This window comes from Argiope bruennichi, chromosome 5 (assembly GCF_947563725.1).
Source record: "Argiope bruennichi chromosome 5, qqArgBrue1.1, whole genome shotgun sequence".
Classification (NCBI taxonomy): domain Eukaryota; kingdom Metazoa; phylum Arthropoda; class Arachnida; order Araneae; family Araneidae; genus Argiope; species Argiope bruennichi.
Window position 1 is genome coordinate 40,572,830 of NC_079155.1, and position 27,810 is coordinate 40,600,639.

Consider the following 27,810-nt stretch of genomic DNA (forward strand, 5'->3'; position numbering starts at 1 on the left):
CAACACTTACCCTGTAGAGAAGGAGTGCCTCCGGAAACGCTGAATTTCCTGTGTCCATAAATATTTATTTATCTCAATTTCTTCTAACCAACGAGACACTGGAGCATCTTGTTCTTTATTCTCTGAGTTTCAGCTTTCTTCCTTCTCCTTCTACTCTTCCCCTTCGCTTTCTAGAAACGCAGAAATACAAAGAATGAATAAATCTATAAATAAAATCGGAAATCCATCAAATATAAAATTATAAGAAATCAATGAGAGAAGTATAGTTAACTTACTCTGTTTAATAGATGTTTGAAGTGTGAAGGACAGCGAATTTTCAGCAAGACACGCACGACTCTCCAACAACCCACCCTCATCTATAAATGAAAAGAACGTGTAAGTAAGAAAAAATGAGATTACAGAACATGAAATACTACGGAATTAAGAATTAATAATTTTCCTCTTACCCTATAGAGAAGTAGTGTCTTCTCGATGCTGAACATTCGGTGTCACTATCAAAATAAATCTTCAATTCACCTCCGCATTCTTAGATAATAGTCTTGAGGTATGACTCAAAAAGCTCCTAAAAATTAAAGAGAAATATATTAATTCTTTTTACTAACTTTAAAAGAAATAATGATAATAGAAAAATTCCAATATATCCAGATGAGTTTGATTCCTTTGCGTCGTTTTGTACTAATATATCCCCAAAATACGCTCAAAGTCTGGACGGTTTATTTCTGTCTTGGTCGACTCTTCTTCCTCCCCATCCGTCCTCTCTGAAAACCCAGAAAAATCACAAGTTAATTAAGGATGCTTTTGAAAAGCGAGATTGCATTAAAGCAATTACATTTGAAGAAGTGAAAGACAGAAGTAAATTGTACTTACCCTCAGTGTATGTTTTCTTTCTGAAAATTGAGGGACTTCGAAAATTCGGCAAGACACTCACTTCTCTCCAACAACCCACCCTCATCTAGAAAAGAAGGAAATGTTTACATGAAATGAATTCATACATAAGAGAAGAAGTATAGTTTGAAAATTGTAAGAAACATAGCGGTAATAGTTTGAACACTTACCCTGTAGAGAAGGAGTGCCTTCGGAAATGCTGAATTTTCATCATCCATAAACAATTATTGTCCTCCATTCCTTCTTGGCCAACTATTTGTTTGCGCCGCCTTGTACTCCTCTGATTATCTGGTCTAATTCTGGATGTTTCTTCGCTCTCTTGGATGACAATTTCTACTTTCCAACCGCCCTCTCTAGAAACGCAGAAAAACGCAAAGAGTTCATTGAGATATTTTTAAAAGCAAGAATACATAATTTAAATCATAATTACTCGAAGTCTAAAAGAAATGTAAACTGCACTTACACTGTAGAACAGACGTCTGTGAAGTGTCGAGGAGATCGAAAATTCATCACGGCACTCGCAACTCTCCTACATCCCACCCTCATCTACAAATGAAAAAGAAAACTTTTTTAATTAAAAGAATATAAGTGATTTGAGAAGATGCAGAGTATAAATGTGGCTGGGCATTTAGAAGTAATTTTTTCAACACTTACCCTGTAGAGAAGGAGTGCCTCCGGAAACGCTGAATTTCCTGTGTCCATAAATATTTATTTATCTCAATTTCTTCTAACCAACGAGACACTGGAGCATCTTGTTCTTTATTCTCTGAGTTTCAGCTTTCTTCGTTCTCCTTCTACTCTTCCCCTTCGCTTTCTAGAAACGCAGAAATACAAAGAATGAATAAATCTATAAATAAAATCGGAAATCCATCAAATATAAAATTATAAGAAATCAATGAGAGAAGTATAGTTAACTTACTCTGTTTAATAGATGTTTGAAGTGTGAAGGACAGCGAATTTTCAGCAAGACACGCACGACTCTCCAACAACCCACCCTCATCTATAAATGAAAAGAACGTGTAAGTAAGAAAAAATGAGATTACAGAACATGAAATACTACGGAATTAAGAATTAATAATTTTCCTCTTACCCTATAGAGAAGTAGTGTCTTCTCGATGCTGAACATTCGGTGTCACTATCAAAATAAATCTTCAATTCACCTCCGCATTCTTAGATAATAGTCTTGAGGTATGACTCAAAAAGCTCCTAAAAATTAAAGAGAAATATATTAATTCTTTTTACTAACTTTAAAAGAAATAATGATAATAGAAAAATTCCAATATATCCAGATGAGTTTGATTCCTTTGCGTCGTTTTGTACTAATATATCCCCAAAATACGCTCAAAGTCTGGACGGTTTATTTCTGTCTTGGTCGACTCTTCTTCCTCCCCATCCGTCCTCTCTGAAAACCCAGAAAAATCACAAGTTAATTAAGGATGCTTTTGAAAAGCGAGATTGCATTAAAGCAATTACATTTGAAGAAGTGAAAGACAGAAGTAAATTGTACTTACCCTTCAGTGTATGTTTTCTTTCTGAAAATTGAGGGACTTCGAAAATTCAGCAAGACACTCACTTCTCTCCAACAACCCACCCTCATCTAGAAAAGAAGGAAATGTTTACATGAAATGAATTCATACATAAGAGAAGAAGTATAGTTTGAAAATTGTAAGAAACATAGCGGTAATAGTTTGAACACTTACCCTGTAGAGAAGGAGTGCCTTCGGAAATGCTGAATTTTCATCATCCATAAACAATTATTGTCCTCCATTCCTTCTTGGCCAACTATTTGTTTGCGCCGCCTTGTACTCCTCTGATTATCTGGTCTAATTCTGGATGTTTCTTCGCTCTCTTGGATGACAATTTCTACTTTCCAACCGCCCTCTCTAGAAACGCAGAAAAACGCAAAGAGTTCATTGAGATATTTTTAAAAGCAAGAATACATAATTTAAATCATAATTACTCGAAGTCTAAAAGAAATGTAAACTGCACTTACACTGTAGAACAGACGTCTGTGAAGTGTCGAGGAGATCGAAAATTCATCACGGCACTCGCATATCTCCTACATCCCACCCTCATCTACAAATGAAAAAGAAAACTTTTTTAATTAAAAGAATATAAGTGATTTGAGAAGATGCAGAGTATAAATGTGGCTGGGCATTTAGAAGTAATTTTTTCAACACTTACCCTGTAGAGAAGGAGTGCCTCCGGAAACGCTGAATTTCCTGTGTCCATAAATATTTATTTATCTCAATTTCTTCTAACCAACGAGACACTGGAGCATCTTGTTCTTTATTCTCTGAGTTTCAGCTATCTTCCTTCTCCTTCTACTCTTCCCCTTCGCTTTCTAGAAACGCAGAAATACAAAGAATGAATAAATCTATAAATAAAATCGGAAATCCATCAAATATAAAATTATAAGAAATCAATGAGAGAAGTATAGTTAACTTACTCTGTTTAATAGATGTTTGAAGTGTGAAGGACAGCGAATTTTCAGCAAGACACGCACGACTCTCCAACAACCCACCCTCATCTATAAATGAAAAGAACGTGTAAGTAAGAAAAAATGAGATTACAGAACATGAAATACTACGGAATTAAGAATTAATAATTTTCCTCTTACCCTATAGAGAAGTAGTGTCTTCTCGATGCTGAACATTCGGTGTCACTATCAAAATAAATCTTCAATTCACCTCCGCATTCTTAGATAATAGTCTTGAGGTATGACTCAAAAAGCTCCTAAAAATTAAAGAGAAATATATTAATTCTTTTTACTAACTTTAAAAGAAATAATGATAATAGAAAAATTCCAATATATCCAGATGAGTTTGATTCCTTTGCGTCGTTTTGTACTAATATATCCCCAAAATACGCTCAAAGTCTGGACGGTTTATTTCTGTCTTGGTCGACTCTTCTTCCTCCCCATCCGTCCTCTCTGAAAACCCAGAAAAATCACAAGTTAATTAAGGATGCTTTTGAAAAGCGAGATTGCATTAAAGCAATTACATTTGAAGAAGTGAAAGACAGAAGTAAATTGTACTTACCCTTCAGTGTATGTTTTCTTTCTGAAAATTGAGGGACTTCGAAAATTCAGCAAGACACTCACTTCTCTCCAACAACCCACCCTCATCTAGAAAAGAAGGAAATGTTTACATGAAATGAATTCATACATAAGAGAAGAAGTATAGTTTGAAAATTGTAAGAAACATAGCGGTAATAGTTTGAACACTTACCCTGTAGAGAAGGAGTGCCTTCGGAAATGCTGAATTTTCATCATCCATAAACAATTATTGTCCTCCATTCCTTCTTGGCCAACTATTTGTTTGCGCCGCCTTGTACTCCTCTGATTGTCTGGTCTAATTCTGGATGTTTCTTCGCTCTCTTGGATGACAATTTCTACTTTCCAACCGCCCTCTCTAGAAACGCAGAAAAACGCAAAGAGTTCATTGAGATATTTTTAAAAGCAAGAATACATAATTTAAATCATAATTACTCGAAGTCTAAAAGAAATGTAAACTTCACTTACACTGTAGAACAGACGTCTGTGAAGTGTCGAGGAGATCGAAAATTCAGCACGGCACTCGCAACTATCCTACATCCCACCCTCATCTACAAATGAAAAAGAAAACTTTTTTAATTAAAAGAATATAAGTGATTTGAGAAGATGCAGAGTATAAATGTGGCTGGGCATTTAGAAGTAATTTTTTCAACACTTACCCTGTAGAGAAGGAGTGCCTCCGGAAACGCTGAATTTCCTGTGTCCATAAATATTTATTTATCTCAATTTCTTCTAACCAACGAGACACTGGAGCATCTTGTTCTTTATTCTCTGAGTTTCAGCTTTCTTCCTTCTCCTTCTACTCTTCCCCTTCGCTTTCTAGAAACGCAGAAATACAAAGAATGAATAAATCTATAAATAAAATCGGAAATCCATCAAATATAAAATTATAAGAAATCAATGAGAGAAGTATAGTTAACTTACTCTGTTTAATAGATGTTTGAAGTGTGAAGGACAGCGAATTTTCAGCAAGACACGCACGACTCTCCAACAACCCACCCTCATCTATAAATGAAAAGAACGTGTAAGTAAGAAAAAATGAGATTACAGAACATGAAATACTACGGAATTAAGAATTAATAATTTTCCTCTTACCCTATAGAGAAGTAGTGTCTTCTCGATGCTGAACATTCGGTGTCACTATCAAAATAAATCTTCAATTCACCTCCGCATTCTTAGATAATAGTCTTGAGGTATGACTCAAAAAGCTCCTAAAAATTAAAGAGAAATATATTAATTCTTTTTACTAACTTTAAAAGAAATAATGATAATAGAAAAATTCCAATATATCCAGATGAGTTTGATTCCTTTGCGTCGTTTTGTACTAATATATCCCCAAAATACGCTCAAAGTCTGGACGGTTTATTTCTGTCTTGGTCGACTCTTCTTCCTCCCCATCCGTCCTCTCTGAAAACCCAGAAAAATCACAAGTTAATTAAGGATGCTTTTGAAAAGCGAGATTGCATTAAAGCAATTACATTTGAAGAAGTGAAAGACAGAAGTAAATTGTACTTACCCTCAGTGTATGTTTTCTTTCTGAAAATTGAGGGACTTCGAAAATTCGGCAAGACACTCACTTCTCTCCAACAACCCACCCTCATCTAGAAAAGAAGGAAATGTTTACATGAAATGAATTCATACATAAGAGAAGAAGTATAGTTTGAAAATTGTAAGAAACATAGCGGTAATAGTTTGAACACTTACCCTGTAGAGAAGGAGTGCCTTCGGAAATGCTGAATTTTCATCATCCATAAACAATTATTGTCCTCCATTCCTTCTTGGCCAACTATTTGTTTGCGCCGCCTTGTACTCCTCTGATTATCTGGTCTAATTCTGGATGTTTCTTCGCTCTCTTGGATGACAATTTCTACTTTCCAACCGCCCTCTCTAGAAACGCAGAAAAACGCAAAGAGTTCATTGAGATATTTTTAAAAGCAAGAATACATAATTTAAATCATAATTACTCGAAGTCTAAAAGAAATGTAAACTGCACTTACACTGTAGAACAGACGTCTGTGAAGTGTCGAGGAGATCGAAAATTCATCACGGCACTCGCAACTCTCCTACATCCCACCCTCATCTACAAATGAAAAAGAAAACTTTTTTAATTAAAAGAATATAAGTGATTTGAGAAGATGCAGAGTATAAATGTGGCTGGGCATTTAGAAGTAATTTTTTCAACACTTACCCTGTAGAGAAGGAGTGCCTCCGGAAACGCTGAATTTCCTGTGTCCATAAATATTTATTTATCTCAATTTCTTCTAACCAACGAGACACTGGAGCATCTTGTTCTTTATTCTCTGAGTTTCAGCTTTCTTCGTTCTCCTTCTACTCTTCCCCTTCGCTTTCTAGAAACGCAGAAATACAAAGAATGAATAAATCTATAAATAAAATCGGAAATCCATCAAATATAAAATTATAAGAAATCAATGAGAGAAGTATAGTTAACTTACTCTGTTTAATAGATGTTTGAAGTGTGAAGGACAGCGAATTTTCAGCAAGACACGCACGACTCTCCAACAACCCACCCTCATCTATAAATGAAAAGAACGTGTAAGTAAGAAAAAATGAGATTACAGAACATGAAATACTACGGAATTAAGAATTAATAATTTTCCTCTTACCCTATAGAGAAGTAGTGTCTTCTCGATGCTGAACATTCGGTGTCACTATCAAAATAAATCTTCAATTCACCTCCGCATTCTTAGATAATAGTCTTGAGGTATGACTCAAAAAGCTCCTAAAAATTAAAGAGAAATATATTAATTCTTTTTACTAACTTTAAAAGAAATAATGATAATAGAAAAATTCCAATATATCCAGATGAGTTTGATTCCTTTGCGTCGTTTTGTACTAATATATCCCCAAAATACGCTCAAAGTCTGGACGGTTTATTTCTGTCTTGGTCGACTCTTCTTCCTCCCCATCCGTCCTCTCTGAAAACCCAGAAAAATCACAAGTTAATTAAGGATGCTTTTGAAAAGCGAGATTGCATTAAAGCAATTACATTTGAAGAAGTGAAAGACAGAAGTAAATTGTACTTACCCTCAGTGTATGTTTTCTTTCTGAAAATTGAGGGACTTCGAAAATTCGGCAAGACACTCACTTCTCTCCAACAACCCACCCTCATCTAGAAAAGAAGGAAATGTTTACATGAAATGAATTCATACATAAGAGAAGAAGTATAGTTTGAAAATTGTAAGAAACATAGCGGTAATAGTTTGAACACTTACCCTGTAGAGAAGGAGTGCCTTCGGAAATGCTGAATTTTCATCATCCATAAACAATTATTGTCCTCCATTCCTTCTTGGCCAACTATTTGTTTGCGCCGCCTTGTACTCCTCTGATTATCTGGTCTAATTCTGGATGTTTCTTCTTCTCTCTCTTGGATGACAATTTCTACTTTCCAACCGCCCTCTCTAGAAACGCAGAAAAACGCAAAGAGTTCATTGAGATATTTTTAAAAGCAAGAATACATAATTTAAATCATAATTACTCGAAGTCTAAAAGAAATGTAAACTGCACTTACACTGTAGAACAGACGTCTGTGAAGTGTCGAGGAGATCGAAAATTCATCACGGCACTCGCAACTCTCCTACATCCCACCCTCATCTACAAATGAAAAAGAAAACTTTTTTAATTAAAAGAATATAAGTGATTTGAGAAGATGCAGAGTATAAATGTGGCTGGGCATTTAGAAGTAATTTTTTCAACACTTACCCTGTAGAGAAGGAGTGCCTCCGGAAACGCTGAATTTCCTGTGTCCATAAATATTTATTTATCTCAATTTCTTCTAACCAACGAGACACTGGAGCATCTTGTTCTTTATTCTCTGAGTTTCAGCTTTCTTCGTTCTCCTTCTACTCTTCCCCTTCGCTTTCTAGAAACGCAGAAATACAAAGAATGAATAAATCTATAAATAAAATCGGAAATCCATCAAATATAAAATTATAAGAAATCAATGAGAGAAGTATAGTTAACTTACTCTGTTTAATAGATGTTTGAAGTGTGAAGGACAGCGAATTTTCAGCAAGACACGCACGACTCTCCAACAACCCACCCTCATCTATAAATGAAAAGAACGTGTAAGTAAGAAAAAATGAGATTACAGAACATGAAATACTACGGAATTAAGAATTAATAATTTTCCTCTTACCCTATAGAGAAGTAGTGTCTTCTCGATGCTGAACATTCGGTGTCACTATCAAAATAAATCTTCAATTCACCTCCGCATTCTTAGATAATAGTCTTGAGGTATGACTCAAAAAGCTCCTAAAAATTAAAGAGAAATATATTAATTCTTTTTACTAACTTTAAAAGAAATAATGATAATAGAAAAATTCCAATATATCCAGATGAGTTTGATTCCTTTGCGTCGTTTTGTACTAATATATCCCCAAAATACGCTCAAAGTCTGGACGGTTTATTTCTGTCTTGGTCGACTCTTCTTCCTCCCCATCCGTCCTCTCTGAAAACCCAGAAAAATCACAAGTTAATTAAGGATGCTTTTGAAGAGCGAGATTGCATTAAAGCAATTACATTTGAAGAAGTGAAAGACAGAAGTAAATTGTACTTACCCTTCAGTGTATGTTTTCTTTCTGAAAATTGAGGGACTTCGAAAATTCAGCAAGACACTCACTTCTCTCCAACAACCCACCCTCATCTAGAAAAGAAGGAAATGTTTACATGAAATGAATTCATACATAAGAGAAGAAGTATAGTTTGAAAATTGTAAGAAACATAGCGGTAATAGTTTGAACACTTACCCTGTAGAGAAGGAGTGCCTTCGGAAATGCTGAATTTTCATCATCCATAAACAATTATTGTCCTCCATTCCTTCTTGGCCAACTATTTGTTTGCGCCGCCTTGTACTCCTCTGATTATCTGGTCTAATTCTGGATGTTTCTTCGCTCTCTTGGATGACAATTTCTACTTTCCAACCACCCTCTCTAGAAACGCAGAAAAACGCAAAGAGTTCATTGAGATATTTTTAAAAGCAAGAATACATAATATAAATCATAATTACTCGAAGTCTAAAAGAAATGTAAACTGCACTTACACTGTAGAACAGACGTATGTGAAGTGTCGAGGAGATCGAAAATTCAGCACGGCACTCGCAACTCTCCTACATCCCACCCTCATCTACAAATGAAAAAGAAAACTTTTTTAATTAAAAGAATATAAGTGATTTGAGAAGATGCAGAGTATAAATGTGGCTGGGCATTTAGAAGTAATTTTTTCAACACTTACACTGTAGAGAAGGAGTGCCTCCGGAAACGCTGAATTTCCTGTGTCCATAAATATTTATTTATCTCAATTTCTTCTAACCAACGAGACACTGGAGCATCTTGTTCTTTATTCTCTGAGTTTCAGCTTTCTTCGTTCTCCTTCTACTCTTCCCCTTCGCTTTCTAGAAACGCAGAAATACAAAGAATGAATAAATCTATAAATAAAATCGGAAATCCATCAAATATAAAATTATAAGAAATCAATGAGAGAAGTATAGTTAACTTACTCTGTTTAATAGATGTTTGAAGTGTGAAGGACAGCGAATTTTCAGCAAGACACGCACGACTCTCCAACAACCCACCCTCATCTATAAATGAAAAGAACGTGTAAGTAAGAAAAAATGAGATTACAGAACATGAAATACTACGGAATTAAGAATTAATAATTTTCCTCTTACCCTATAGAGAAGTAGTGTCTTCTCGATGCTGAACATTCGGTGTCACTATCAAAATAAATCTTCAATTCACCTCCGCATTCTTAGATAATAGTCTTGAGGTATGACTCAAAAAGCTCCTAAAAATTAAAGAGAAATATATTAATTCTTTTTACTAACTTTAAAAGAAATAATGATAATAGAAAAATTCCAATATATCCAGATGAGTTTGATTCCTTTGCGTCGTTTTGTACTAATATATCCCCAAAATACGCTCAAAGTCTGGACGGTTTATTTCTGTCTTGGTCGACTCTTCTTCCTCCCCATCCGTCCTCTCTGAAAACCCAGAAAAATCACAAGTTAATTAAGGATGCTTTTGAAAAGCGAGATTGCATTAAAGCAATTACATTTGAAGAAGTGAAAGACAGAAGTAAATTGTACTTACCCTTCAGTGTATGTTTTCTTTCTGAAAATTGAGGGACTTCGAAAATTCAGCAAGACACTCACTTCTCTCCAACAACCCACCCTCATCTAGAAAAGAAGGAAATGTTTACATGAAATGAATTCATACATAAGAGAAGAAGTATAGTTTGAAAATTGTAAGAAACATAGCGGTAATAGTTTGAACACTTACCCTGTAGAGAAGGAGTGCCTTCGGAAATGCTGAATTTTCATCATCCATAAACAATTATTGTCCTCCATTCCTTCTTGGCCAACTATTTGTTTGCGCCGCCTTGTACTCCTCTGATTATCTGGTCTAATTCTGGATGTTTCTTCGCTCTCTTGGATGACAATTTCTACTTTCCAACCGCCCTCTCTAGAAACGCAGAAAAACGCAAAGAGTTCATTGAGATATTTTTAAAAGCAAGAATACATAATTTAAATCATAATTACTCGAAGTCTAAAAGAAATGTAAACTGCACTTACACTGTAGAACAGACGTCTGTGAAGTGTCGAGGAGATCGAAAATTCATCACGGCACTCGCAACTCTCCTACATCCCACCCTCATCTACAAATGAAAAAGAAAACTTTTTTAATTAAAAGAATATAAGTGATTTGAGAAGATGCAGAGTATAAATGTGGCTGGGCATTTAGAAGTAATTTTTTCAACACTTACCCTGTAGAGAAGGAGTGCCTCCGGAAACGCTGAATTTCCTGTGTCCATAAATATTTATTTATCTCAATTTCTTCTAACCAACGAGACACTGGAGCATCTTGTTCTTTATTCTCTGAGTTTCAGCTTTCTTCGTTCTCCTTCTACTCTTCCCCTTCGCTTTCTAGAAACGCAGAAATACAAAGAATGAATAAATCTATAAATAAAATCGGAAATCCATCAAATATAAAATTATAAGAAATCAATGAGAGAAGTATAGTTAACTTACTCTGTTTAATAGATGTTTGAAGTGTGAAGGACAGCGAATTTTCAGCAAGACACGCACGACTCTCCAACAACCCACCCTCATCTATAAATGAAAAGAACGTGTAAGTAAGAAAAAATGAGATTACAGAACATGAAATACTACGGAATTAAGAATTAATAATTTTCCTCTTACCCTATAGAGAAGTAGTGTCTTCTCGATGCTGAACATTCGGTGTCACTATCAAAATAAATCTTCAATTCACCTCCGCATTCTTAGATAATAGTCTTGAGGTATGACTCAAAAAGCTCCTAAAAATTAAAGAGAAATATATTAATTCTTTTTACTAACTTTAAAAGAAATAATGATAATAGAAAAATTCCAATATATCCAGATGAGTTTGATTCCTTTGCGTCGTTTTGTACTAATATATCCCCAAAATACGCTCAAAGTCTGGACGGTTTATTTCTGTCTTGGTCGACTCTTCTTCCTCCCCATCCGTCCTCTCTGAAAACCCAGAAAAATCACAAGTTAATTAAGGATGCTTTTGAAAAGCGAGATTGCATTAAAGCAATTACATTTGAAGAAGTGAAAGACAGAAGTAAATTGTACTTACCCTTCAGTGTATGTTTTCTTTCTGAAAATTGAGGGACTTCGAAAATTCAGCAAGACACTCACTTCTCTCCAACAACCCACCCTCATCTAGAAAAGAAGGAAATGTTTACATGAAATGAATTCATACATAAGAGAAGAAGTATAGTTTGAAAATTGTAAGAAACATAGCGGTAATAGTTTGAACACTTACCCTGTAGAGAAGGAGTGCCTTCGGAAATGCTGAATTTTCATCATCCATAAACAATTATTGTCCTCCATTCCTTCTTGGCCAACTATTTGTTTGCGCCGCCTTGTACTCCTCTGATTATCTGGTCTAATTCTGGATGTTTCTTCGCTCTCTTGGATGACAATTTCTACTTTCCAACCGCCCTCTCTAGAAACGCAGAAAAACGCAAAGAGTTCATTGAGATATTTTTAAAAGCAAGAATACATAATTTAAATCATAATTACTCGAAGTCTAAAAGAAATGTAAACTGCACTTACACTGTAGAACAGACGTCTGTGAAGTGTCGAGGAGATCGAAAATTCATCACGGCACTCGCAACTCTCCTACATCCCACCCTCATCTACAAATGAAAAAGAAAACTTTTTTAATTAAAAGAATATAAGTGATTTGAGAAGATGCAGAGTATAAATGTGGCTGGGCATTTAGAAGTAATTTTTTCAACACTTACCCTGTAGAGAAGGAGTGCCTCCGGAAACGCTGAATTTCCTGTGTCCATAAATATTTATTTATCTCAATTTCTTCTAACCAACGAGACACTGGAGCATCTTGTTCTTTATTCTCTGAGTTTCAGCTTTCTTCGTTCTCCTTCTACTCTTCCCCTTCGCTTTCTAGAAACGCAGAAATACAAAGAATGAATAAATCTATAAATAAAATCGGAAATCCATCAAATATAAAATTATAAGAAATCAATGAGAGAAGTATAGTTAACTTACTCTGTTTAATAGATGTTTGAAGTGTGAAGGACAGCGAATTTTCAGCAAGACACGCACGACTCTCCAACAACCCACCCTCATCTATAAATGAAAAGAACGTGTAAGTAAGAAAAAATGAGATTACAGAACATGAAATACTACGGAATTAAGAATTAATAATTTTCCTCTTACCCTATAGAGAAGTAGTGTCTTCTCGATGCTGAACATTCGGTGTCACTATCAAAATAAATCTTCAATTCACCTCCGCATTCTTAGATAATAGTCTTGAGGTATGACTCAAAAAGCTCCTAAAAATTAAAGAGAAATATATTAATTCTTTTTACTAACTTTAAAAGAAATAATGATAATAGAAAAATTCCAATATATCCAGATGAGTTTGATTCCTTTGCGTCGTTTTGTACTAATATATCCCCAAAATACGCTCAAAGTCTGGACGGTTTATTTCTGTCTTGGTCGACTCTTCTTCCTCCCCATCCGTCCTCTCTGAAAACCCAGAAAAATCACAAGTTAATTAAGGATGCTTTTGAAAAGCGAGATTGCATTAAAGCAATTACATTTGAAGAAGTGAAAGACAGAAGTAAATTGTACTTACCCTTCAGTGTATGTTTTCTTTCTGAAAATTGAGGGACTTCGAAAATTCAGCAAGACACTCACTTCTCTCCAACAACCCACCCTCATCTAGAAAAGAAGGAAATGTTTACATGAAATGAATTCATACATAAGAGAAGAAGTATAGTTTGAAAATTGTAAGAAACATAGCGGTAATAGTTTGAACACTTACCCTGTAGAGAAGGAGTGCCTTCGGAAATGCTGAATTTTCATCATCCATAAACAATTATTGTCCTCCATTCCTTCTTGGCCAACTATTTGTTTGCGCCGCCTTGTACTCCTCTGATTATCTGGTCTAATTCTGGATGTTTCTTCGCTCTCTTGGATGACAATTTCTACTTTCCAACCACCCTCTCTAGAAACGCAGAAAAACGCAAAGAGTTCATTGAGATATTTTTAAAAGCAAGAATACATAATTTAAATCATAATTACTCGAAGTCTAAAAGAAATGTAAACTGCACTTACACTGTAGAACAGACGTCTGTGAAGTGTCGAGGAGATCGAAAATTCAGCACGGCACTCGCAACTCTCCTACATCCCACCCTCATCTACAAATGAAAAAGAAAACTTTTTTAATTAAAAGAATATAAGTGATTTGAGAAGATGCAGAGTATAAATGTGGCTGGGCATTTAGAAGTAATTTTTTCAACACTTACCCTGTAGAGAAGGAGTGCCTCCGGAAACGCTGAATTTCCTGTGTCCATAAATATTTATTTATCTCAATTTCTTCTAACCAACGAGACACTGGAGCATCTTGTTCTTTATTCTCTGAGTTTCAGCTTTCTTCGTTCTCCTTCTACTCTTCCCCTTCGCTTTCTAGAAACGCAGAAATACAAAGAATGAATAAATCTATAAATAAAATCGGAAAAAAATCAAATATAAAATTATAAGAAATCAATGAGAGAAGTATAGTTAACTTACTCTGTTTAATAGATGTTTGAAGTGTGAAGGACAGCGAATTTTCAGCAAGACACGCACGACTCTCCAACAACCCACCCTCATCTATAAATGAAAAGAACGTGTAAGTAAGAAAAAATGAGATTACAGAACATGAAATACTACGGAATTAAGAATTAATAATTTTCCTCTTACCCTATAGAGAAGTAGTGTCTTCTCGATGCTGAACATTCGGTGTCACTATCAAAATAAATCTTCAATTCACCTCCGCATTCTTAGATAATAGTCTTGAGGTATGACTCAAAAAGCTCCTAAAAATTAAAGAGAAATATATTAATTCTTTTTACTAACTTTAAAAGAAATAATGATAATAGAAAAATTCCAATATATCCAGATGAGTTTGATTCCTTTGCGTCGTTTTGTACTAATATATCCCCAAAATACGCTCAAAGTCTGGACGGTTTATTTCTGTCTTGGTCGACTCTTCTTCTTCCCCATCCGTCCTCTCTGAAAACCCAGAAAAATCACAAGTTAATTAAGGATGCTTTTGTAAAGCGAGATTGCATTAAAGCAATTACATTTGAAGAAGTGAAAGACAGAAGTAAATTGTACTTACCCTTCAGTGTATGTTTTCTTTCTGAAAATTGAGGGACTTCGAAAATTCAGCAAGACACTCACTTCTCTCCAACAACCCACCCTCATCTAGAAAAGAAGGAAATGTTTACATGAAATGAATTCATACATAAGAGAAGAAGTATAGTTTGAAAATTGTAAGAAACATAGCGGTAATAGTTTGAACACTTACCCTGTAGAGAAGGAGTGCCTTCGGAAATGCTAAATTTTCATCATCCATAAACAATTATTGTCCTCCATTCCTTCTTGGCCAACTATTTGTTTGCGCCGCCTTGTACTCCTCTGATTATCTGGTCTAATTCTGGATTTTTCTTCGCTTTCTTGGATGACAATTTCTACTTTCCAACCGCCCTCTCTAGAAACGGAGAAAAACGCAAAGAGTTCATTGAGATATTTATAAAAGCATGGATACATAATTTAAATCATATTTATTAGAAGTCTTAAATAAATGTAAACTGCACTTACAGTGGAGAAGAGACGTCTGTGAAGTGTCGAGGATATCGGAAATTCAGAACGGCACTCGGCATATATATATATATATATATATATATATATATATATATACCGAGTGCCGTTGCAAATTATGCTTTGCTAAATTTTGTCTACGTGAAACATTATATATTATATATTTCATTATATATTATTTCAATATTTAGTATTTTTCTGTTAGCAAGTTCTGAATGAAAGCTGATCAAGCCTTTATATTACCAATGAGTAATAGATTTTCCTTTTTTGTCTGAAAAAAAAAATAATTCATAACAGAACATTTTACTCCTTAATAATTCGTAAGATTTCCTTTTAATTAAATTTTCAAAATTCTGATCTACAACGACATTTTATATTTCCCAATGGAAGCGTGACTTCTGACCGATTAATTATTCTGTACTTCTTAATATATAACAAATCATTTTAATGTCAGCACCATAAAATCAGCAAACATTCTGTTTCATGGTGCTGCGTTGGCGAAGGAGCAACATTGTATAATTGGTTGCACCATAAGATTCTATATTATTTTATCAATGCATTGTCCATTTGCAAATGAAATGTATTGGATAAGACATAAATCTTATATTCAGTTTCTCGCCAAGCATATCGATATCATGCCAACTGTCCAAAGTCTCACCAGAAGTCCGCCATCTTTGATGGATATCAAAAATGGTAACAAATATCTGATAGTGTTGTAATAATAAAATTATATCGATTATATTTGATGAGAAATCAGAAAGAATAATCCAGCTTTGTTACTGCACATTAATCTGAAGTCTAGTTATGATGCTGAATGTTGATGAGATCTCTAATGAAATACTTAGAAGTATGAGTACTTTCCCGTTAGCCAAGCGCAAATGTCGCCAATTGTGAACCAAACGCGAATTTGGCGCAAGAAATTTGGCGGAATTCTACATTATTTGGTAATTTTTCGCTTGCGCCCGGTTAACGGATTGAGAACCAAACGCGAATTTGGCGTAAGAAATTTGGCGGAATTCTACATTATTTGGCGATTTTTCACTTGCACCTGGCTAACGGAAAAGTACCGAAGTATGTATAACTGAGGAATTATTTTTAAAATTTTATTTTAAAAATTAATAGATTTACATTTCAAAAATATTTCATTTCTAAGCTTATTCTTTTATTTGAAATTTAATAAGATTATCCTGTATTGGTTCTGGTGTAGATTTGGGTGCCCCTACAATTGGCGACACATTTCAGCGATGAAACACTACTTCTGGTTTCTATAATGTTTTGTTTTCATTGACGTTACTGTTTAGTTATCGACCGAAAATACCCTTCGCATCGATCTTGACGTCAAAAAAAATTAGGGGCACCCAATTATAAACTTTTATCCTTGCATTTTATAATGTTTTTATATACTTCATTGATTTTTCATTACTTTAGGAATTTCTTATCTTGATATACGAAGAATGCCGATTTAGTACGATAAAATCACAATCAATAAAATAAATAATGCCTTTAAGAGCATTAACCTTCTCTATGAATTTAAATTTAATTTTCGTAATTTCATTGCTTTTTACTTTTAAATAAATAGCCGGATTATTTTGTTGATCCCAGATTTTTCCCAGGTGCAATTCAATTTTTACAGCAATTAAAGAGCGCCAAAAAAAAATTCGCCAGATTATAAAAATATACTAAAATGCATTGTTATTTATTATGAAAAATTTGGAATGTGCGAATCATATGTTACATAGCTTGCCTATTGAAATAGCCTAATTGGCGAACTTATTTCTTGGCACTTTTTAATCAACGTTACAACCGAAAAGTAGTTTCCTTCTATATTTTGGAATTTATGTCTTTCCTTTATATCTTCTGGAATGATTTGTTAAAGCGCAGAATTCAATTATAAAAAATAAAATTTAATATAAACGTCATAAAATTTTTATTAGAGGTCTGAATGAGAGGCCATACTAGTACAATTATGCCAAAAGTGCTGAACAAACAAATTTAGCTTACTAATTTTTAAAGAGATCTGAATTAATGCTGGTCGGAGTAGGCTAAAAGACAAAATTCTGGGCTACAGTTCTGACGTGGCTTTTAAGTTTTTTCATCTCCGAGATTATCACACGAACAGACATTTTGACGAGTCTTCTCATTTTAGACCCATAAATACGAAAAATGCATTTTTGGCATTATATTTGTCTTTATATAAGTGAAAAAAGATAACTCAAAAACTCTTTGAGCCCAATGGATGAAGGTTGGTATACATTTACGACAAATTTTCAGATTTCTATTAAATTTGGAGCAAGATCTGTTCAGAGGAAGCCTATCTGTACGACTGTTTGTATACAAGTTAACATGATAATATGTGGATAAATTCGGTTCACAAATTTAACATTTATAGACATCTGTCACATTTCGAGCCAAATCTAAAACTCATTGGTCGCTCTGTACGTTCAGAAATATGTAAATGCGGTAATTCAAAAACGCAATGATGTAAATATGTCATGCTTGGTGTATGATTGAGACTACAAGCATAGTTTAGTATCAAATTCTTGTTTCAATCTGTTAGGAAAAAACGTGTTTAAAACTCAAATTAGATTTTCGGATACTTTCAATTTCTTTCCAGATATTAGTAGCCAAAAAACACGCCAAGGATCCTTTGGCAAATTCAGTAAAAATGACAAAGTTTAATATTTTTTAACTATTGTACTCTAATGTTATGCAAGAAAAATATTAAAGAGCATGCGAGAAAGTTTTAAGGAAACTACTTTCGCTGATATTTTTAAAATTAAAGTAATTTTTAATTCTGACTTCAAGGATTCTAAAACAAATTCTAGAGACCATTTCTGTCAGTTAAAAATAAAATTTTACTAAACAATTTTAAACTAAAGCTGAATTTTACACAATTTAGTGTTATTATTAGTTTCTGTGAACAGAATTTATAAAAAACTTTTCATAATGGGGAGCAGTATATTGATACACAGCAGTATTGATATACAGTATATTTTCGCCAAAAAATAGTTTATCGCCAAATTTTAGCGTAAACAACAGCAATAGCGTAACGGTAGCAAAAGTGCCAGCGAAAAATTCCCAACCTCGCAAATGACTGTATATCAAATTTAGCCCATAATAGTTCTAATAGTATGTTTTTTGACGATATGATTAGAAAATTTAGAAAACGCTCAAATATTGACAGTTCAGTGAAAAATATGAAGAACGACGTTTCAATCAGGCTAAACTATTTCAAAATAACTGAATAAGAAGTAGAAATTTATGTTATTGCAAACTAGCAGCATTCTTTCGGAACCCAATTATGCTATTCGTAATTGTATTCTATAATCTTATTTTTAGAAAGACTTTAAATTATTTCATTTCAGATGTTTTCAGATGGTAGATTTTACCATCATCTAGAGAAATGATTATTTAAGTGAATTCAGAGACAAATTCAATTGTTGATGATTTTTTAACAAATATATATAGTGCGCGAGAAAAAAATCAAGTATAATAAAGTTATGAAATTATACCAAATATTTTTAAATACTTCACTTTTTCGTTAATCTTATGCAAATTAAAACAAAAAAACATTCAGTTGTAAATTTCTCAAAATGATAATAAACATCTCTCGATACATTAAGTCTGGATAATAAACTTGCATAAATTGGAAACTAAACTGTAATTCTACGTTTGTTTTTGTTTTTCTCTCTTATAATTATTCATGATGTCATGTTGAAAGCAAGATTTATTCGAGTCAAAACTGCCAGAAGGCAACTATAAGTCTGAATCAGTTTCATAATAAATTTTTATATCATGTAAGTTAAACTGTCAGTTGTGAAGATAAAACATTTAAAAGCAAGAATCTCTTATTTAATCGAGAATCACATTCACTATTCATATTCCGAAGAAAGATGAAATTCCCTGATTTTTATTGAAACAACTTTTACCCAAATTTAAAGAAGTTTTAAAGAATGCACAAGATTAATATAACTTACCTCAATTGAAGAGATCATTGCAAATATTTTAAAATCAGGATATTCTTCTAAATTGATCGCAGCTCAAAGTGTTTTGCCTACAACTTCTCAAGATGGCGGAGGTAAGACGCTTTCCGATGTTGAATCCTAACAGTAAAGGTTTGGGACATTCTTTGGATGCGAAATACATTGTTTAAAATTAAATCTAAACAAAGTATAGAACAATAAAAGAACTTTATGGAACAATACTACTGTTTGTTGTAGTTAATTCTTTTACCAACAATGGTTTCAATTGTTAAAAGATTTTGGGCCATTTATTTCTCAAATTTAAGTTGAAAACATAGGTTGACTTTTACTAAAATAAATAAAATTTAGCCATTTATTAAAATATTAATTTTGTTATGAGTTAGATTGAAAGGCCGGTTGCATTGTGAGGTTTTTGCAATGGTTGAAATAGCAGGCGATCCTTTTATTTCGATCAATTATTTCTTCATCGCTAAATTTAAGAGTTATCGCTTAAAACCTCTGGTGTGGTTAGCATACAATTGAGCATTACCAGTATATTTAGAAAAAAAGAAATATAGTGATCTGATAGCTTTCTGATTAGTAATTTTGTCCACGGAAAACATTTTCTTATGAATTGAATTTATTAAAATCAGTTATATGTCATATTATGTACCAAAAAATAATAGGAAAGCTCGATTGATTTATTTTCTTTTTAAAGCAATATACGATTTCTTCAAGATAATGTTTTGTAAATTTATTGCTGAATTGGGTTCTAAGGTTTATTTCTGAGGTTTAATAATTGCACATCGTCTTCTTCATGCTATATAAATTCAGTTTAATACCATAAAGCTTACGTTTAAAACGTAACTCTTGTTTCCTGCATTTCCATTGGTGCTATGACATACAACATGACTGAGTGATATTCAGGATAATGCAATTTCATGTAAAAACTACAAAGTTGTTTTTCATTTCTTAACTAAGCATATCGGTGATTTCTAATTTAGAGTTTCTTTTCGAAACTTTTCATTTTGATTTTCAATTGTTTAGTCGATTAAATGCTTATGCATTAAATATTTCTTCTTCTTTCTTTCCACAAATTAACCTCATTTTGTTTCTGGAGTTTTCTGTAATATCGACATACACGGAAACATATAAGCAAAAAACCGAATATTAGTTCTCCTCTAACTTTCTTGGCTTCAGGGAGATAGAGATAATAAAATAAAGATGAATCCGAGTTTAACCCCCTTCTTCGCCAAATTGCGAGAATGTGCCAAATCTGGCTTTTCAACATTTCGCAAGACCGTTGTTGACGATTTTTGAAAATTGCGCAAAGCAAGGGGTTAAACTCCGGTTGTACCTAAAATAATCTTAAAGCTGCAAATTATTCGATTAAAGTATTTTTCGCTTAATAATTTTAAATAGTAGAGTGGTTTATATTGAACTGAAATCTAAAAGAACTGCGCACAAATTTTTCACTTCCATGCCAACTGCTCCACTAACCGTGAATGTTAATCTATGGCTCTTGCGCAAAAAAAAAAAAAAAAAAAAAAAATACCCGCCAAATCCAAATTTACCGTTAATGTTACATAAATAGATATCTTGATTTTGGTAATGCTCGAGAAATACTATTACCGTCGAATTTCATATCTTTCATTTTGTGATTTGTCTAAATAAATTGAAATTATATTAAAGACAAATACTTTATAACTCTTGTTATCATAAAAGCTGATAAAAGTGTCGCCAATTTCTCCACCATTCTTTACTGCAGTACATCATTGAATGTATTGTTTGGCGAAATTTCCTGAATATACGAAAATAGATTTTTCAAATGCATAAATAATTGTATCAAATACTACCGTTTGTTAATATTTTATTTATAAAATGTCATAACTGCACCATTTACATGAATATCTCTTTTTTCTGAGTATACATAGATATTTGGTGAATTACTTTTACAAAAGAAATAAAAGTAATTGTGTATTAATCGCATTTCAGCGATTAATCATACAATAATAGACTCTATCGTAACTAATGCTCGCCAATGCCAGACGGTTGATATTAAAATTGCCGAAGTTACTCAGCTATTGAACAAGTACCGAAGTAAAAATTAGTGATACCAACTTAGACGAATTTTATTAATTTTTTGATGGCCTATCACCAAATAGGCACAAAATACGAGATGAATGAAATTGTCTTTAAGGTTACAAAATATTTATTTGTGTTTTTATAAAGAAGTTTCAGGGATAAATTTTTTAGAAAAGGTAAATGTACCGATTGCTCTTTTGCTCTACTTCTTTCAACTGCTCGTTTATTCTAGCAAACGATAAAATCCTTTACATATCTTTTTTGTTATTGTTGTTGAAGTTGCTCAGATAACAAAACAAGACGAGTGATTTCTTCAAAAAACACTTCTTTTATTCTTTCCTTAATTTCTGAAATTTATGTCAAAAATTAGGGTAAATTCTGCCAGTTGAAATAAAAATATTCTTCAAGAATTTTTTTCTTGCACTTTATTTTTTATAAATAATTGATGATTATTGTTAGCTTGTTTGAGGAGAGAAATTTTTTTAAATGCGGTTTCTCTCATACTAAACTTAATAAACAATATGTCATTGCAGCGTTGCAAATAGAAATTTGAAAACTTGGCGAGTTATTAACAACTCATTTTAACATCTTGCCAAACGCGCAGCCAATCTTTGATTCAATCAAAGAATATTTAAACAAGCGGGTGTAGCCTCTCCGAAACATCCTTGTATACTCTTTAATAAATTTGTTCTGCCAGAGAACACCTTGCATAACATTGGCGTATAGTAATTACGAAATATTAACCTTTGGCGGAAATTTGTCATTTTTACTGAATCTATCGTGCCATTCTTGGCGAGTTATTTGGCGATTAATCGCTGACATGATTCAACAGTATCCTAAAATCGAATTTGTGTTTTAAAAACGTTTTTCTCAACCAATTTTAACAAAAATTTAGCAAATAACTGCACTTGTAGTCAAAAATCCCATACCAAATTTGTTACTTTTAAGTCATTGCTTTTTTCACTTATCGCCTCAGCATGTTTTTAAAAGTACAGACTGACTGTTAAATTTGGCTTAAAATTTTGCAGGTGCCTACATTATAAATATTAAATTTGGGTACCGAATTTTACCCATCTAGGTTACTTCATTTTGTACCTATTGTACAAAACTTACATTCTAAGACATTATATTCTAATCATTACATTGTACCTATAGTACATTCTTATATTCTAAACTTACATTACATTATTTTGTACCAAAACTTACATTCTAAGAGCTGGAAAAACAGATTTCCTCTGAACGGAATTCGCTCAGAATTTGATAGAAATCTACAAATTTGGTGTAAGGACTAAATATCGAATTTCGTCCAAAGCGGTTTCGAGTTTTCTTTTTCACAGACAGGCGGATATTTCCCAAAAATGTGTGTTTCGAACACAGAGAGGTCTTAAACGTGGATATTCGTCAAAATCTCGAGTTCGTATATTTGGACAATACTTTCTCTATACTATACGTACTAGAAAGTTAAAATATGAAGCTTGTATTGAATGCGTATATATTGTTTCTTGAAGCTTGTATCTTTGAAATAAATTCAACAAATTCTTGTGGTCGGTAGAGCTTTGAAAGCAGGGTATTCTTTTGACTCAATTTGTATATCAATTTTGTTGAAAAAAAATTAAGATAATATTTATCTTTTATTTAAACTTAATCAATGTTGTTGTTGTTGTTGTCTTGTCCAGTAGTGTAATGGGGTTATATCTGTCCAAAAGTGTCTAAAACGGCTTTGGCCACATCTATAACCTGAGTAGAGTAGAGGAGTTGATGCGTGAGACATAGGTATTTTCTCCCGTGTTAAGTATGGTCATATTTAGCTCGTCAACTAGGTCGTCCAATTGAATTCCTTTTGAATTTAGTACATTGCATCCCCATGAGGGGCTTTTAGCCTTTAGGTCTCCCAAGATAATTCTAGTTCCTGCTGTCGTGTCTGCAAGGCTCTGGAGCAGATTAGTATCGATTGGTGAATCATCATGATGGTAAGCATTCACTAAAGTAATGGCATGCCTAGGGAGAAAGATGTTAATTGCCTGAGCCTCGGTATTACTATTGACCGATGAAGATGTTGACTGGAATATCTCTGCAAACTTCACCTCTGGAGTTTTTACTAAGAAGGCAATGCCTCCTCCAGAACTAGTGAGCCTATCTTTCCTGATGACCGTATACCCCTTGATTTTTAAGTTTAACCTTGGGTTCAGTTTAGTTTCCTGTAAGCAGACAACATGAACATTCTGAAAATAAAGAATGGAGGCCAATTCGGTTAACTTTTTCAGTGTACCATTAATATTGAGTTGAAGAATATTCACTGTCCGCGTAGCTGATTTCTCGACGTGTCCCCGGACTGCAGAACACGACGCGTCGGCTGCCCCGTACGCAGTAGCATTAAGACTAGACAATAATATTGCACTACTCATGGAAGAGGTGGGTTGCCAGAGCCTCCGGGGAGGTTGAACTTCTACCAGTTGGTCCACGGAAGGTATTTTATTTCCCTTCTACCATCCAAAGAAAAACCAATGGAGGCCTTCTCCAATCCGCCATCTGGGTACGTGCCCTCTAGGGGTTACAGGCTCCCCCGAGGGAACTTAATCAATCTCTTATTCAATAAAAGCATGAATCTTTTACTCTTCAGAACCAAATAATGCAAGGGAATAATCATATATTTTAGGTGCAGTTCTAAACCTTCTAATAAATCTACTAAACCATATAATTTTTAAAGCTTAGTTATGTGCTGTCATGCCTTGTTATTTTTATTTTCTTGCATATGGAGTATAGTGAAAGTATAGTTATCGTTTAATCTCGAAAATTTGACGAATCTTCGCATTTTAGACCTCCCTGAATTCGAAAAACACGTTTTTGGAAAATATCCGCCCGTTCTATCCATCTGCCAGTTTATCTACGACAAAGATAACATAAGAATGCGTTGAGCTAGACGGATGAAATTTGGTATACATTCTGCAAACCAAATTTGTAGATTTCTATCCGATTTGGAACGACATTCAACAACTGACTATCAGTTGGTCTGTACTTATAGAAATATGTAAAAATATGTAATTCAAAAAAGCAGTGATTTAAATATATCATATTTGATATGTCATTGATTTGTGACTAGAAGCATAGTTTTGTATCAAATTTTTTTCTCAATTTGTTAGGAAAATCGCGTCTAAAACCGAAATTAGAATTTCGGATAATTTAAACAGCTTTCCAAATATTTAGCGCCAAGGATCACTTGACAGATTCGGTAAAAATGCTAAATGCATGCCAAAGATTGATGTTAAATAAATACTCTACACTAATGCTATGCAAGCGTTCTCACGGATAGCATTATTCGATAATAATATGAAACAACATGCGAGAAAATTTTGGGGAATCCACTTTTGTAGGTTTTGTAAAATTAAAATAATTTTTAAACCTGATTTCAAGGATTCGAAAATAACCTGTAGAGACTATCTGTCAAATGAAATTTAAAAAAATTTCCGATTCAAAAAAAAAAAAATCTAGATACTTATCTATCAATTGAAATTGAAATTTTATTTAACAATTTTGAACTAAATCTAAATTTTACATAAAAACACTTTACTGTTATTATTAGTTTCTGCGAAGCAGTTTTTTTTTCTTTAAACTTTTTTAAGATACTGAGTGATGATAATTTTGTTTGTAATTTGACAATATGATTAGAATATTGTGATATTGCAAAAATATTGATAGTTTAGCGAAAAGTTTGAAGATTGGTGTTAAAAAGAATCTAAACAATTTCACAATAATCGAGTAAGAAGTAGATGTTATTGAAATCTAACAGTATTTTTGCTGCCAAATATCCATCCCAAGTACTCAAAATTGCATTCTATAATCTTATTTTTAGCAAGACTTTAAATGCTTTAATTTTAAATTTCGGATGTTTTCAGATAGTGGATTTTACTTTCATCTAGAGTAATGATTATTTGAGTGAAGTCCGTAATAAAATATGTTGCTTTTCATGTTTTAACAAATATATAATGCGCGCTATAAAAATCAAGTATTACGAACTATGAAATTATACAAAATATTTTTAAATACTCCACTTTATCTTTAAACTTACTAAAACTAAAGAAAAAAGCATTCAGTTGCAAATTTTACAAAATGATAATAAACATCTCGTGATGCATTAAGTCTGGGTAATAAACTTGCATAAATTGAAAACAAAACTGTAATTATACGTTTGTTTTTGTTTTTCTCTCTTATAATTATTCATGATGTCATGTTGAAAGCAAGATTTATTCGAGTCAAAACTGCCAGAAGGCAAATATAAGTCTGAATCAGTTTCATAATAAATTTTTATATCATGTAAGTTAAACTGTCAGTTGTGAAGATAAAACATTTAAAAGCAAGAATCTCTTATTTAACATCGAGAATCACATTCACTATTCATATTCCGAAGAAAGATGAAATTACCTGATTTTTATTGAAACAACTTTTCCCCAAATTTAAAGAAGTTTTAAAGTATGCACAAGACTTTTATAACTTAGCCTCAATTGAAGAGATCATTGCAAATATTTTAAAATCAGGATATTCTTCTAAATTGATCGCAGCTCAAAGTGTTTTGCCTACAACTTCTCAAGATGGCGGAGGTAAGACGCTTTCCGATGATGAATCCTAACAGTAATGGTTTTGAACATTCTTTGGATGCGAAATGCATTGTTTAAAACTAAATCCAAACAAATTATAGAACAATAAAAAAACTTTAAGGAACAATACTACTGTTTGTTGAAGTTAATTCTTTTTCCAACAATGCTGTCCATTGTTAAACAATTTGTGGTTATTTATTTCTCTAATGAAAGTTGACTTTTATAAAAATAATTAAAATTCAGGCATTTATTAAAATATAAATTTGTTTCTTAGTTAAATTCAAAGGCCTGATGCACTGTGACATTTCGATCAATTACCTCTTCATTGCTAAATTTATGAGTTATCGTTTAAAATCTTTGGCGTGGCGACACTATCATACTATTGAGCATTACTAATATATTTAGAAAAAAATAGGAATTTAGTGATCTGATAGCTTTTTGATTAGTAATTTTGCCCACAGAAAGGATTTGCACATGAATTGAATTTATTAAAGTCAGTTACATTTCACTGCCACTGAAATGTTTAATGTTGTCTGCATATATATCATATTATGTTCCAAAAGATAATAGGAAACTTGATTGATTTATTGTTGTTTTAAAAGCAATATACGATATTACTTTTATAATTGCTTATTGTCTTCTCCAAGCCATATAAATTCATTTTAATGCCAAAAAGATTTCCTTATTCAAAACGTAACTCTTGTTTTCGGCAGTTCCATTGGTACTATGACATATAACATGATTGAGAGACATTCAGAATAATGCGATTTCATGTAAAAGCTACACAACTGTTTTTCATTTCACAATTAAGCATATCACTGATTTCGAAATTAGCATTGCTTTTCGAAACATTTCGTTTTGACTTTGAATTTTTTTCTCTACAAAAGGCTTGTGCATTGAATATTTATTCTTCTTTCTTTCCACAAATTAACCTCATTTTGCTTCCAAATTTTTTTTTATAATACCGACATACAGGGAAACGTAAGACAAAAAAAAACGAATGTTAGTTCTCCTCTGACTTTCTTGGCTTCAGGGAGATGGAAATAATAAAATAATCTTAAAACGGCAAATCCTCCGATTAAAGTATTTTCTCTGATTAATTTTTAATGGTATAATAGCTTAGCTTGAACTGAGATCCAAAAGAACTGAGCACCAATTTTTCAGTTGAATGACAGCTGGTTCCCATCACCGTCAATACTAATATTCTATGGCTCCGGCGCCAAAAAAAAAAAAAAAAATCCCAAATCTAAATTCACCGCCAATATTACATAAATAGACATCTTGATTTTGATAATGTTCCAGAAATACTAACACTGTCGAATTTCAAATTTTTCAAGTAATTTGTCTAAAATAGTTGAAATCATATTAAAGATGGTAAATATTTTATGATGCTGGTTATCATTAAAGCTGATGAAAGAGTCGTCAATTTTGCTACAATGCATTACTGCTGTACATGACTGAATGTATCGTTTGAGGAAATTTCTTGAAATAAGATTTTTCAAATGGATGAAGAATTGTACCTAATACTCCCATTTGTCAATATTTTATAAATTAAAATCTCATAACTGCACCATTTACATGAATATCTGTTTTTCCTAAGTATGTATAGAGATTTGTGGAACTGCTTTTACAAAAGAAATAAAAGTAATTGTGTTTTAATCGCATGTCAGCGATTAACCGTGCTAAATCATATATTAATAGATTTTATCGTAACTAATGCTTGCCAATGCCAGGCGGTTGACACTAAAATCGCCAAATTTACTCGGCTATTGTAAAAGTACGGAAATAAAAAGTAGTGATGCAAACATAGACGAATTTTAAAAACTTTTTGCATGGTTTATGGCCAAACACTATACGTGTGGGCAAAAAATACGTAGTGAATGAGATTGACTTTAAGGCTTCAAATTATATATTTATGTTGTTATGAAGAAATCTCAACTCTCATTTTTTTAATGTTTTTTTTTTTCTTTCTTTTTGCTCTTTTTTTTTTTTTTTTTTTGCAAACGATAAAATTAATGCACATACCTTCTCCTTGTTGATGTAGGTTAGATA

General features: G+C 32.9%; 1 protein-coding gene across 1 annotated transcript in view; it reads left to right on the forward strand.

Moving 5' to 3' along the window:
* LOC129969413 (uncharacterized phosphotransferase YvkC-like) overlaps positions 1-27,810 on the forward strand; it is a 152,549-nt gene that overhangs the window by 52,657 nt on the left and 72,082 nt on the right. The window lies entirely within an intron of this gene.